This window comes from Balaenoptera borealis, assembly GCF_965194805.1.
Source record: "Balaenoptera borealis genome assembly, chromosome: 14".
Lineage (NCBI taxonomy): Eukaryota > Metazoa > Chordata > Mammalia > Artiodactyla > Balaenopteridae > Balaenoptera > Balaenoptera borealis.
Genome location: NC_138875.1, coordinates 69182023 through 69197442, shown reverse-complemented (window position 1 = coordinate 69197442; position 15420 = coordinate 69182023). Strand labels below are relative to the sequence as shown.

The 15420-nt window shown below is 37.5% G+C and overlaps 1 protein-coding gene across 4 annotated transcripts in view; it reads left to right on the top strand.

The window, feature by feature from the left end:
* TTC28 (tetratricopeptide repeat domain 28) overlaps positions 1-15420 on the top strand; it is a 648733-nt gene that overhangs the window by 253412 nt on the left and 379901 nt on the right. The window lies entirely within an intron of this gene.

Genomic DNA, 15420 nt, shown 5'->3' with positions numbered 1-15420 from the left:
CCGGTGGAGCCAGCCACACGATTAGCTTTGCAGGAGCCAGCCAAGAGCTGCCAGGGTCTAAGGACTCGGTGGCGCCTCGTCTACGGGGAGCCATTTGGGGTTGTATTCCCGACACATTCCAGTGTCCCCGCAGGTGGGTGTTGTAGCACCTACTTCCCCAAGGGGTTAATAGGCTCTGAGCCGCTGGCAGCCGCTTCTCCAGGGCCCCGCTGGGGGGCGAGCATCCCTAGCACAACCGCCCAGCAGCTGGTTCCTGGGCAGCGGGGGCCGCGGGGCCTCCAGCCTGAGCTCCTGGGGCCGGGCCTTCTGCCCGCGGGGCTCCCGGGCGGCTGCGTGGGCCCGCGCGAGTGCACGCGCCGACCATTGTCACGGGTGTGTGTCTGTGCGTGGCAGCGTGCACGGGCGTGTGTGCATCGATCGTGGGGAAGAGGGGGAGGGGGCACTTTGCGTTTTGCGAGATTATTTCCTAATATGGCTCCTTTGTTGAGAACTCAAGAAAAAAAAAATCCAGTGGTTCTATCAAAATAAATTGCTATTGGTCCCAGAAATAACGTTTCTAAATGTGGGACTGGTCGCTACCCCAGGACGTTCAGGGAGAAAGACAGCTTTCTTCAAGTTGTTGGCGGCTGTAGCTTTGGCTAGGGCTCCCTTTTGCTAACTTGTCTGACTGGCGCTGTTAGGTGAACCCAGTGGTTCACTGCATAGCACAGGACTTTTTCCCCCACTTCAAATACCTCATTTGGCCGTGTTTTTTATTGACATTCTTTTGAAGGAAAACAGCGAACTGAACGTGCTGTGCCTCTCCCCAGCCATGACCTGTCTCTGTTAGCAGCTGCCTGGTGTTTTACTTGAACTAGCTAAACTGACTCTTTCTTTGTGGCATGATGTGTGATACCATGTTTTACATCAGAGCTGAAATAGAAATCATGTGTGAAATGCATGAGAAGATATTGTGCATTTGTTTTATTGCTAGAAAATCTAACAAACCCTGCTTCAGTACAGCCTGGTGAATTGAAAGGTTTTCTTTGATATCTAATTTGCTATCTGAAACGAAGTCATTTCTATCGCATTCTGAAGTCAGAATCTCTCATATATTAGTTCTCATAGAGCTTCTTTCAATGATACTGGTTTCATGTGTTTTAGTTAAGAGATCCATGCATCTCCCCCCACCACCCATAAAAATCAGAGTTAAGATGAGGAAAACCCATAGAAGAAACCATATAATTAAGAAATTTAAACAGATTCTGTGTATTCCTGGAGCCCTCCCCCCAATTTCTTCTATATTTGTAAATTGCATATTTATGAGTACTTTTAAGATGTCTGCAAACTATACATTCATAAATGTCTGTTTTTTCTATTTTACCCAATATGCAGTAACTCATGTGGTTATGTCTGAGGAAACCCCTCTGGGTACTGGTATTGCTTGAACCACGGAAGTATTATTCTTGGCAGTCAGGTGGATTTCTGGACTCTGGAAGATTCTGTTTCAAGTGTTAGGATTCACTCTGCAGTATTTACTCACTCTGTGATGCTTAAATTGCTATACCAGAAGGTTGTGTTTATTCACTGCATTCATAATCCCAAATCATCATGTTATAAGGATCCAGATATAATTCTGCAAAGTTCATAGAAGATTAAAAATTAAGCTGAGCCATTAAGTACTGTGTGATTATTTGGTGGTGGCTTGAGAACAATTCTTCCTTCTTCTACGTTGGAAACGGAAGCTTCCTTGGAAGAATATTCAACTCCTGTAGGGCACCAATAAGTCTTTACAAAGATTAGGTTTATTTTTTTACTCTTGCAAGAATACTCACATGATCAGATCATTGCTGTGGTTTCTGGCTGGGCCTGCTAACACATTTGTAGTGGTACAGTCACATGCCATGTGTTTTGTCAAACTGTTTCACAAAAACCATTTACACCACAGATGAAAAGTGATACTACATTGATGTGATTTTAACAAAGCTAAGAAGATCATCCATAGAATGCTGCCCCAAGCATCATTTGCTATAGCTGGGCTTCATGGCTAGGATTGATGGTAACTTGCTATCATGGTGCCCTGTCAGCCACTACCAGTGCTGGCTTTTGTAAATTCTGGGCTCACTGTAAGAGAATGACCATAGGTTCTATGTTTCTTTGTTTCTAACTGAGCATGCAGCTGGGGTACATGATTGAAGGGGAGTTCTTTACTCTTCTTTCCTCTGCTTATTTGCTGGGTTTAACTAAATACTAAAATTCAAGATGTGGGCTCTGGAGTATTCAATTAGGGTCTGCTACCTTTTTCACAAAGAAACCACCAGAACACGATTAATCATGTTCCACTCTCAGGATCAGTGAGGAGCTTAGTTAGCCATAGCTTTGCTCCCTCATTTCTGGATACTACCACCAAGATGCTCTTCTTCCCTCCCCTTCTTGAAGAAACAGTGATTTTTATCTACCTCTGAATTCCTGGAGCATTTAGAATCTATGCCCTTTTAGGCTGATTGTCCTTTACTGATAGTAAACTTTTTTATCTTAGCCTCTCAATTATTCTTAAAGCTCCTTGAGTTCAGGAACCACGATTACACCTCTTTTTTGGTGCCAGGGATAATATAGTTGCTCAGTAAATATTTATTTGATGTAACAGTAAATAAGAACTATTGCTTTGTAAAACTCGTATTTATTTTTAGGGTGGTATGATCTTTAAATGTAAAAAGGTTCAGAATGTTTCAGTTGACTCATAGGTATTAGACTGTAGTGGATTATTAAAGAAAACCAGCATATTTTGGCACTCACTTCTAATCTTTTGTAGACAACTTCAGGGAGGGGACAGCTACACTTTCCACACAGGCTCCCTGGCAGTCATTGTTAAGACAGACTACCAGGCTCCGGATCCAGTGTCATGATCCTTTTATTAACATAACCTTATTGGCCTGGCAAAATATACTTTCCCATGTTTTCACATTAATAGGCTATCATGCAGCACGTTATTTTTATCTTGTATTTGCAGAAATGATAGTAATTAAAATGCTCATCTCATAGGAACACGTTTGTTTACAATTCTGAAGTGATTTTTGCTCTTTAAAATCCAAGGATTAGTATCAGATAACACTGTGTAAATAAGACTGCAGTCAAAACCTTCAGGAAAACTGCTGCTGATTGGATTTTTTCATTCCTTATCTAATGTTATTTTACTGTTCACACATAATAAAAGATCATTAATAGGAATATGTCATATAAGCTACATTAATTATGTCATTTGAGAATCATATGATGTATTTATCTTGTTCTACTTGTCACATTAATATAATGTGAATCTGGCTTCTTAAATGACTTCTCTGATAGAGCTTCATTTATTTCAAAGCTCACTAATAAGGATTGTGTCCTGTAAATTTGTGTCTCAGAATAGCTTATTGCTTTTACAAAAGAGTGTATTTCAAATCCCTGAACTTTTTCTATGAGAAAGCATTTTGTTTCTGGATTAGAAAGCTAAGTCTCAAATTTTAATATAGCTATACTAAACTACTTAGTTACCTGCCTAAATGTTGTGCTAGTTGATATTATTATATTATTCATTTTGGACCACAGTTTGTTTATAGTATAAAATTAGACTTAAAAATAAGCATTGTGGACAAAAGTTTTAAAGAGAAGTCTTAGAAATTTCATGATAAAGGTCTTTCTGCAGATCCATCTATATACCATTCCCAGACCAGTGCAATCTAGAGACCCATGTTTTGGTTCTGGCAGTTCCCATGACTTGTGTCCTTGGGCATGTCATTTAATCTTTCACATCTGACTCCCCACTGTTATAGTTTAGTGCCTCATTATCATTTGCTGGATCTATTGCAAATGGCATCCTAATGATTTTTCTTTTTCTTGTCTCTTTTTTCCTCTAATTTTCCCTTCTTATTCCTTCTAGAGTAATTGTTTAAAGAAACACATGTATTTATTCACCTTCTTAAAACTCTGCCATGTCTCTCCATTGTCTAGTAGATGTCTTCAAAGTGGGGTGAACACACCTTGGGCTAGGGAGTGTGCAAGAAAATGACTGGGTTATGGGGAAGTATGAGGACTTCTGTTTTTGTGTATTTTTTAATCTAAAAGAATAAGAAATAAATTAAGCTGTACTCTCAATACAGTTTGCCACTCTTCCCTTGTTTGGGGGCCACAAGGGGTTCTTAGTGGTGCCCTCTCATTGTTCATGCCAGTCATTCGTTCACCTTCAGTGTGCTGTGGTGTACTTAGTTTCCATCATAAAAGATCTTGCCTTAAGTGATTAATTTTATTAAAGAGGAGACGAAAACAGAAGAATGTAGTGTAGGTTATATAGTATAGTGATGAAGAGGATGGGCTCTGAAGCTAGACTGCCTGGGTTTGAATTCCAGTACAGCCTCTTAGTAGCTGCATAGCCAAGTTATTCAGCCTCTCTGTACTTCAGATGTCTCATCTATTTAATACGAGTGGCCACCTAGCTCTTGGTGTGACTTTGAAGATATAATGTAAAATGCTTACAAGGAGTGTCTGGCACATAAAATGTGCTTACTACACTTTTCCTGTTAGTATGATGGTACCCTGTAATCTAGCTGGACACAGCTTACCAGGCTTCTGTGCATTTGTACATACTTCTTCCTTTGCTTAGAATGTCTTATACTCTTCTTAACTCACTTCCTTTTGTCACTGGTCATACCTTAAGAACTAACTCAATCTTCTCCTCCTTAGTGAATCTTTCTATGTAATTGCTGGGTATAGTTGGCCACACCCTCCTTTGACCATACTTGTATGAGTCATAGTCATAGCTCTGTACTGTAACTGTCAGTATGTCTGCCTCTATCAGTGTAAGGTTGAGGGCACAGGCACAGAGTAGGAACTGAAAGAGTGAATATTTGAAAAAATGCAACGCATTTATGGACTATGATGGTCAGTGATCTTCAACCAGCTGGCAAGATTCTCTGACTTGCCAGTTATTGGAAATGCCTAACTTGCAGGTTTATCTCTTTTTCTTACCCTCTCAGAACACCATATTGACTATGAGTCAGGGTGATGCATTAGAGGGATAATCTTAACTCCTTACCTATTAAAAATAAAGTCCCAGTTATGAGGTGATGGCTGCACAACAGTGTGTATGTGCTGAATGCAACTGAATTGTACACTTCAAAATGGTTAATTTTATGTTATATGAACTTTACCTCAAATGAAAAAAAGTTACAGTTATTTGTGATACATCTCACAGCTGGATCACAAGATACAAGTGCAGCAATACCATGGTTGTAAACCACTGGAGTTAAATCTTTATTCCCTTCAGCCCGAAATATTTTGGATCTTGTAAAACTGGTAGGGAATGATCATCTATAGAAAACTACTTCCAGGGACATTTGAGAAGCTGGGAATAGTTGATAGACTTGATACGAAGTGAAAGAAGTCAATGATGAGGAAATCTGATTTGGCACCTTTACTATTCAGGAGCTAGCCAGTAAACATTGCCATTGTGAGAGGCTACAGAGTTGAATTGGCCCAACTTCAAGAAAAGGCGCCAGCAGCCACCTTCATTTTGCTGGTCAGTCACAGTGATGACATGCTGTGGAAATCACAGCGGAAGCAAGAGAAAACCTGAAATCCCAGCCGGCCTTGTCAGCTTTAACTTCCACAGCGAATTAATTATATCATTAATAACAATGTATGTCTCAGCTTTAAGACTTTGCTTTTTATTGATGTGCTAAAACCATGCAGGTTTATTGAAAGCTATAAAAATTATATCATTCAACTGACATTTTTAGGATATATATGACGCTTTTGTCCTGTACTTTCTTGTTAGTGCCCCCTTTTAGATTTTTGTAGCTAAGAGGCGTATTCTCACATGATTGAGCCCTTTAACTATATTCCTTTTTCAGCACACTTTGTTATTTATTCTGTTAGAGTGTTCTGTCTTCGTTATTTTGAGTATTCTATTCTTTTAGCATATATCATAAGGAAAACATAAAATTGTATCCTTTGGCTTACACCTTCTGTGTAATAAACTTAACATTTCTGGAAAAAGTACCTGAAATAAACTTGGTGTCAGTTGTCAAAGCTGTACATAAGCTTTCTGCTGGTAGACGTCTCTCAGTTTGGACTATCAAAGGACTGAAATTTCTATAGCTTACATCTGGTTATGTAAGCCAATGTCCATTCATGAATGCACTTATATTTCCAGCATTATTTACTTTGTGGGAGGTAATATTTTGGATTTACATCAAGTTGGAAGACTGAGGCTTGTGGGAACACAGATTTTTGAGGTAGTTCTGAGTTAGAGAGCAGTTACCATTTGGAATAAGGACAAAGTGGAGTTGGGAGCCAGGAGCTTATTGCGGGAACTCATTGTGTTTGGATATATACTCTCCTAAACACACAATATACATAGACTTGAACCTAGAAAGGTAATAGTGGGAGTAGAGAAGGAAGAAACCTTCAAGGAAACTTTGTTGTACATCCTGGGATAACTTATGTCCTATATTGACAAAACAACATTTATTATCAATAGATAAGAAATTGGGATTTTAAAATTGGTAAGTGATTCCTTATTTTGACTTGTCCAATGTAGGCGTTCCTTGTTTTAAGGAAAATCAAAATACAATATTTGAATCTGAAAACAAACTGAATGCCAACTTGTTTTATATAACTAAAACTTTGAATGTCCATTATATTTATCTGGTTCATTACATCATTGCTCTGACAATTAATTGTTAAGCATATTTTATATTTTAAATATTTATAAATGAACATAATGGAAATGTACACACTCATTTTCAGGATTATGTTAAATTGTGGTTATCTGTGAAAAGCTGAAATGCTTAAGCCCAGATCTGTCAGATATTTTTGGAAACGTGTTTGCAGAGTTGAGATTCTCAGGCATAAATAAATAAGATTATTATGTTTTTGAGGAGTAGAAAGAAAATGTCATACTGAGTGATGGTGGACCCATGATCATTTTGGTGGACTTTGGGTCTTTATTACTTAATAATTAGTTTTTTTCCAACAGAGGGTGGGCTGGAGAAATAAAAGATAAATGCAAACTACTTTATTGTTAATAATTTTGGTAAGTATATTAGGTTGAATCATGTGAAACTGCTGATGTTTCACCATCTTTTACCTACAAAACTAGAAATTTACTTTGGTTCAATTAGTATTGGGGGGGTTAGGACTGGTGGTGATAAATATTGAAATTAAGACTAAAATGTGTTTTGAGGGATTAGTTATGAATTTTAATATTCTGTAGTCACCATGGTTTTTATGGAAAATCACTATGCTAATATTTATCTGTGGTGTTCTTGTGAATTTCTTGTTAACTCAAACTTAATTCATTAACTGCCAGCCCTTGTTAAATTTCAACCATTTTTTAATGTGAAATTTTCTAAAATATATAACACATTTTCTGTCTTCTTAAACAGAAGGTACTAAGCTTCTCCTGATTACTCAGGATTATTATCACAAACATGAATTCTTCTACTTTGGCATAATGCAGCACTACTATAGGAGCTTTTAAGGAATGTAGAATTATTTGTTCCTATACTAACTGACCCCAGATTGTTTTTTTGTGTCTTCTAAAATATTTTTGGGATTTCCCTGGTGGCGTAGTGGTTAAGAATCCACCTGCCAGTGCAGGGGACATGGGTTTGATCCCTGGTCCGGGAAGATCCCACATGCCGCAGGGAAACTAAGCCCATGCGCCACAACTAAGCCCATGCTCTAGAGCCTGTGAGCCACAACTACTGAGCCCACGTGCCACAACTACTGAAGCCTGCGTGCCTAGGGTCTGTGCTCTGCAGTAAGAGAAGCCACCGCAATGAGAAGCCCACACACTGCAATGAAGAGTAGCCCCCGCTCGCTGCAACTAGAGAAAGCCTGCGTGCAGCAACAAAGAACCAATGCAGCCAAAAATAAATAAATAAATAACTTTATTTAAAAAGAAATACTTTTATGATGTCTTTGTGTGGTTTTTACCTTTCTTTCCATGTTGTCCAAAGTAATGCTGCTGTCATGTGCCTAATTCTTGCAATTCTGTTTTATGTATTTGTTTCCTATCTGTGGTGGGTGAGAAGTGCAGCTAACTGAGCCTTAGCTTGTGACTGAGATGAAAGTAAGTAGACTCTGAATGAATGAGGGTTTCTGTTATGAGTGTATGAACTTTAGAGTATGAACTGTGACTTTCTGTTTTGACTACTCAGAGGTTTGTTTTTTTTTTAATACTTTCTGGTTTTAGGCTATGTTTTAGATGTTTAAGATGGTTAATAAATGACCTTTTTTTAAAAAAAATTATTTTGGAGGGCAGAAAGCAGAAGCAAGAAGAACTACAATCCTGCAGCCTGTGGAACAAAAACCACATTCACAGGAAGACAAGATGAAAGGGCACAGGGCTATGTACCAGATGAAGGAACAAGATAAAACCCCAGAAAAACAACTAAATGAAGTGGAGATAGGCAACCTTCCAGAAAAACAATTCAGAATAATGATAGTGAAGATGATCCAGGACCTCGGAAAAAGAATGGAGGCAAAGATCGAGAAGATGCAAGAAATGTTTAACAAAGACCTAGAATAATTAAAGAACAAACAAACAGAGATGAACAATACAATAACTGAAATGAAAACTACACTAGAAGGAATCAATAGCAGAATAACTGAGGCAGAAGAATGGATAAGTGACCTGGAAGACAGAATGGTGGAATTCACTGCTGCAGACAGAATAAAGAAAAAAGAATGAAAAGAAATGAAGACAGCCTAAGAGACCTCTGGGACAACATTAAACGCAACAACATTTGCATTATAGGGGTCCCAGAAGGAGAAGAGAGAGAGAAAGGACCAGAGAAAATATTTGAAGAGATTATAGTCAAAAACTTCCCTAACGTGGGAAAGGAAATAGCCACCCAAGTCTAGGAAGCGCAGAGAGTCCCATACAGGATAAACCCAAGGAGAAACATGCTGAGACACATAGTAATCAAATTGACAAAAATTAAAGACAAAGAAAAATTATAGAAAGCAGCAAGGGAAAAACGACAAATAACATACAAGGGAACACCCGTAAGGTTAACAGCTGATTTCTCAGCAGAAACTCTACAAGCCAGAAGGGAGTGGCATGATATACTTAAAGTGATGAAAAGGAAGAACCTACAACCAAGATTACTCTACCCGGCAAGGATCTCATTCAGATTCGACGGAGAAATCAAAAGCTTTACAGACAAGCAAAAGCTAAGAGAATTCAGCACCACCAAACCAGCTCTAAAACAAATGCTAAAGGAACTTCTCTAAGTGGGAAACACAAGAGAAGAAAAGGACCTACAAAAACAAACCCAAAACAATTAAGAAACTGGTCATAGGAACATACATATCGATAATTACCTTAAATGTGAATGGATTAAATGCTCCAACGAAAAGACACAGGCTTGCTGAATGGATACAAAAGCAAGACCCATATATATGCTGTCTACAAGAGACCTACTTCAGACCTAGGGACACATACAGACTGAAAGTGAGGAGATGGAAAAAGATATTCCATGCAAATGGAAATCAAAAGAAAGCTGGAGTAGCAATACTCATATCAGATAAAATAGACTTTAAAATAATAATGTTACAAGAGACAAGGAAGGACGCTACATAATGATCAAGGGATCAATCCAAGAAGAAGATATAGCAATTATTAATATATATGTACCCAACATAGGAGCACCTCAATACATAAGGCAACTGCTAACAGCTATAAGAGAGGAAATCGACAGTAACAATAATAGTGGGGGACTTCAACACCTCACTTACACCAATGGACAGATCATCCAAAATGAAAATAAATAAGGAAGCAGAAGCTTTAAATGACACAATAGACCAGATAGATTTAATTGATATTTATAGGACATCCCATTCAAAAACAGCAGATTACACTTTCTTCTCAAGTGCGCACGGAACATTCTCCAGGATAGATCACATCTTGGGTCACAAATCAAGCCTCAGTAAATTTAAGAAAATTGAAATCATATCAAGTATCTTTTCTGACCACAATGCTATGAGATTAGAAATGAATTACAGGGAAAAATACATAAAAACCACAAACACATGGAGGCTAAGCAATACATTACTAAATAACAAAGAGATTATTGAAGAAATCAAAGAGGAAATCAAAAAACACCTAGAGGCAAATGACAACAAAAACAGGACGATCCAATATCTATGGGATGCAGCAAAAGCAGTTCTAAGAGGGAAGTTTATAGCTATACAAGCCAACCTTAAGAAACAAGAAAAATCTCAAATAAACAATCTAACCTTACACCTAAAGGAACTAGAGAAAGAAGAACACACAAAACCCAAAGTTAGCAGAAAAAAGAAACCATAATGATCAGAGCAGAAATAAATGAAATAGAAACAAAGAAAACAACAGCAAAGAACAATAAAACTAATGGCTGGTTCTTTGAGAAGATAAACAAAATTAATAAACCATTAGCCAGACTCATCAAGAAAAAGAGGGAGAGGACTCAAATGAATAAAATTAGAAATTAAAAAGAGGTTACAACAGACACCGCACATGCACCCCAATGTTCATTGCAACACTATTTACAATAGCCAGGTCATGGAAGCAACCTAAATGCCCATCAACAGACGAATGGATAAAGAAGTTGTGGTACATATATACAATGGAATATTACTCAGCCATAAAAAGGAATGAAATTGGGTCATTTGTTGAGACGTGGATGGATCTAGAGACTGTCATACAGAGTGAAGTAAGTCAGAAAGAGAAAAACAAATATCGTATATTAACACATATATGTGGAACCTAGAAAAATGGTACAGATGAACCAGTTTGAGACACAGATATAGAGAACAAACGTATGGACACCAAGGGGGGAAAGTGGCGGGGAGGTGGGATCATGGTGTGATGAATTGGGCGATTGGGATTGACATGTATACACTGATGTGTATAAAATTGATGACTAATAAGAACCTGCTGTATAAAAAAAAATTTATTTTATTTATTGATTTTTAGGTGTGTTTGGTCTTCATTGCTGGGTGTGGGCTTTCTCTAATTGTGGGGAGCAGGGGCTACTCTTCATTGCGGTGCATGGGCTTCTAATTGCGGTGGCTTCTCTTGCTTCAGAGGATGGGCTGTAGGCATATGGGTTTCAGTAGTTGTGGCACGCGGGCTCAGTAGTTGTGGCTCGTGGGCTATAGAGCGCAGGCTCAGTAGTTGTGGCGCTTGGGGTCAGTTGCTCTGCGGCACGTGGGATCTTCACGGACCAGGGCTCGAACGTGTGTCCCCTGCATTGGCAGGTGGATTCTTAACCACTGCACCACCAGGGAAGCCCAGTAAATGACCTTTTGATAAGTGAGATATTTATTATGCTACTGATTACTGAATGTTAGATACATTTGAGGGTGCTTGGTCACAGGGACTGAAAACATTTTGAATGATTTGATAAATACCACTCCAGTGTTTCCTTTTCTGACTTTGCTTTAGTATGTGGCTTGGCATTTTTTTTCAATAACTTGTTCAAATATATACACATAATAATCAACTATTGTAGAAGGAACCTAGTATTAGTAGTTTATGTGAAGGGTAGATTTGTATATCTTAGGGATTATAGCTGATTGCCTATGAGAAGAAATGACCAAGGAATGTGGGGTTTATTTAAATATTAATTAGTTATATATTGATTAACTAAAACATTATCTCTTTAGCTACATAAATATTAATTTTAAACAACCCTTTTTGTTTTAGCATAGACTTGTGCTAGTCAGCATTTATAATACTGAGACTAAAACATTTTTTAGAAATGAGAGGAGCTTTTAAGGAGTATTTAATTTTACAGATTAGGAAGTGGAGTACCAGTAATGTAAGCTGGCTCCCTCAGAATCATGTAGCTACTCAGAGGCTGGCGATAGACCTGGGTACTCTAAGGAGAGGGCCATATCCACTGGGCTGTACTGCTTCTATCTTTTCTCTAGGAATTCAGAATCTAGGGTGGGGCTTGTTTTTCAAAAAAAGACAGTTATATAGATGATATATTCTGAAGACACAAGGAATCTATTTGCTTTCAGACACCTTTTCTGTGACTTATTTTCCTAAAATTCTTTTGTGTCAATGCTTTAAAAATCTGTAGTAAAATGCAAATATGACAGTAGCATTTGTTTGCTGTCTGTTAGCTTTGCTGCTCTGTCACCCAGCAAGACATTCAGAAACAGGATCCTTATAACCTCTTTTTTTTTTTTTTTTTTTTGGGTTCCTAATAATGCTTTGTTTCTTTTTCCATGTGGTAATTACATGCATTTATTTAATTGATAATAAATACAATAAGTTGTACTTTCTTTCACCATAAAAAAGTGAAAATTCAGTTGCACTTAAAACAGAGAGAATGGAAGTGAGAAACTTGAAATAGTGAGTATGAAAAGAAATATTAAAGAAATACTCATAACCTCTTGATATAGCTGGTAGGGAGGGATTCATGAAACATCAGGTCCCTGGTCACTGAGAGGCCTAGTTTGAGGTGGAGGATGGGGTCACTTTGATGGGAACCCTGAGTAGAAAAGAAGTAGCATTAATGGGTAGCATTTGGGGGGACAGGAGAAAAAGATAGCCGAGAGTAGAAATAGAGGACACTGACCACAAACTCCATGTACTTTGTAATTTTAAGGTAAGACCAGCTCTAGGTGGGAGTAGGTGACACAAAAGGGCCGAGAGTAGGAATAGAGGACACTGACCACAAACTCCATGTACTTTGTAATTTTAAGGTAAGACCAGCTCTAGGTGGGAGTAGGTGACACAAAAGGACCAAGAGTAAGGGAAGAAAAATTAATGATCACTATCAATAAAGACAGAATAACTTATCTGAAAAGCAAACAGTTTATGTAGGTTAACACAAATATGAAATAGACCTCACTGATAATAAAGTTATCAGAATATACTTGTTACGATTCTAATTATTTCTGATGATAGCTATGGTTCTCAGGAAATTTTAATGAACCATATAAATGCTATTGCATTTATAGTGGTCATGAAACAAACAATTTAGAAGAACTGGGCTATTATGGAACCAATGTTTCTAGTATAACTGTAACTGTGGGTAAATCGTCTGTATTAATTTGAACAGAACTCTCTGACTTAATTGTTAAAAGTGAATTCATAATATATTGTTGCACTCCATCATTCTGGATTAAGAATGAATGAGAATGTAAAATCCCTAAAGGTAATTTTTAAATTATTATAAGTCTACAGAATATACTGCTGACATTTAGAAGTTGATTAAAATAGGATAAAATGTGGAGAAAGTGAGTAGATTTCTTTATCTTTTTGTTTAAAATTTAAATTAAAAATTCTAACTTTAAGAGATACCAGCTAAAGGAAGGATCTTAAATTATAGGTTATTGATAGAGGCAAGATGGGAATAAAGATGCAGACCTACTAGAGAATGGACTTGAGGATATGGGGAGGGGGAAGGGTAAGCTGGGACAAAGTGAGAGAGTGGCATGGACATATATATACACTACCAAACGTAAAATAGATAGCTAGTGGGAAGCAGCCGTATAGCACAGGGAGATCAGCTCGGTGCTTTGTGACCACCTAGAGGGGTGGGATAGGGAGGGTGGGAGGGAGGGAGATGCAAGAGGGAAGAGATATGGGGACATATGTATATGTATAACTGGTTCACTTTGTTATAAAGCAGAAACTGACACACCATTGTAAAGCAATTATACTCTAATAAAGATGTTAAAAAAAATTATAGGTTATTGACTATATGTAATTACATATGCAAATATAATTAACATTTATACTGACCAAATAAACTAGGGAAGATTGATATGCACAGAGGTTATAATATCACCATGGATGAGTTTTAAACACTAATATAAAAATGTACGATTTTTGATTAAATAGAACCAGATATTCAGAGTTTAAAAAATATATGATTTCTTAATGGACACTGTAGCCCTTTTAGAGGCTATTTCAATAATAATATTAAAAATCAAATTTCTTTTAAATGATCAAATTAGTAAGCATTTATTAAAGCTGTTGGAGATGCAAATATGAATAAAATACATTTCCTCTAGAAGGGAGGTTAAGACAAGTGCACAAATGTCTGAAATGTGAGGTGGCATATGTTAAGTATCACCAGAGAGAGTGACTAAAAGGAGAGGGCACAGCTGAGTTGGTGGAAGAAAGGGAGGGGTTTGGAGTTCGGGGTAGGAATTAGTCGACCAAGAGAGTTTGCATGGTGGGGTGGCATTTCAGCTAGACTTGGTGGGCTTACTAGAGGGAGACGAGGAGACCATTCTAGGCAGAGAGAATAATGGAGGGAAAGGCAAGCTCTGAGCATGTTTTTACAACATGGTAAGGAATCCCAGTTTGGCTGGAGAATAAACTTCAAATGCCAGCTGAAATCCAGACAGTAATTGGCCCCAAAGATGGTGAATTAGGTTTTCACATGCTTATTCTCCTCCTAGTGCTTGGTGAGTAACTAGTCTTTCTCACAATTTCTTATTAAAGAGAAATGAAAAACTGAGTAGGTTGTAAATGATGGGATTTTATTTGGCTCTGCAAGGATTTTTATAAATACTACAGCAGCTGTTTACATGTTTTTCATGATTGCCCTATGCATATCAGAATGATTCTCCTCATTGTTTCATGCATAAGTCACACTTGACTCAAGTTTATCTCTGAATGTTTGCCATTCTCATGTTTGTAATCCTTTGGGTAGTCTTAGTTACCTGATGATAGGAATATCATAAATTTGGAATTTCAAGCCTTTCCAACTTCAGAATGTCATCTCTTTACTACACATATTATGTAGAACTGTTAAACAATCATTTTGAGGTCTGTAGCACAATTCACAAAGCAACAATCTCCTGTATTTCCAAATAAAGTATTTGAAGGGAATGATATTTGCAGAATGTGCTATAGTGGTAAATTTAGAGAGTACAAGATAATTACTTGTAATTATGGCAATTTCTGTAAGGGAAATCATCTTAATTTGTTCCTACCAAGGAATAGAATTGCTCTACTCATAGCATTTGAATCTTTTTAGGAGATTAATGCTGTGTGCCTTCGTTACTTTGAATGGACATTACAGCTTTTCACTACATCTGAAATTACCCCTTTAATTCACATTTCTGTTTGAATTTCTGTTAAATGCAGTCTTTACTTTAAAAAAATCACATTCCAGAGCCCTTGTTGGAGAGAACTTATATGTCCATCCTAAGCAAGTTGTGAAAGAATAGTACATCACTACTAGGAGAATAAACTTCCAAAGAAGTCATAGTCTGTATGGTGAAAAGAGTCTTTAACTCATCCTTGGAGCATTCTCCTGTCATGCTTCTCCCTGAAGATTTTAAAATTTAGATGACCTTTAGGCTGATGGGTAATTGCTGTAGCTTAAAAGAAATGCTGTACCTTTGGGCATTTTTGTGAAGACAGAATTCTGACTACTTTTT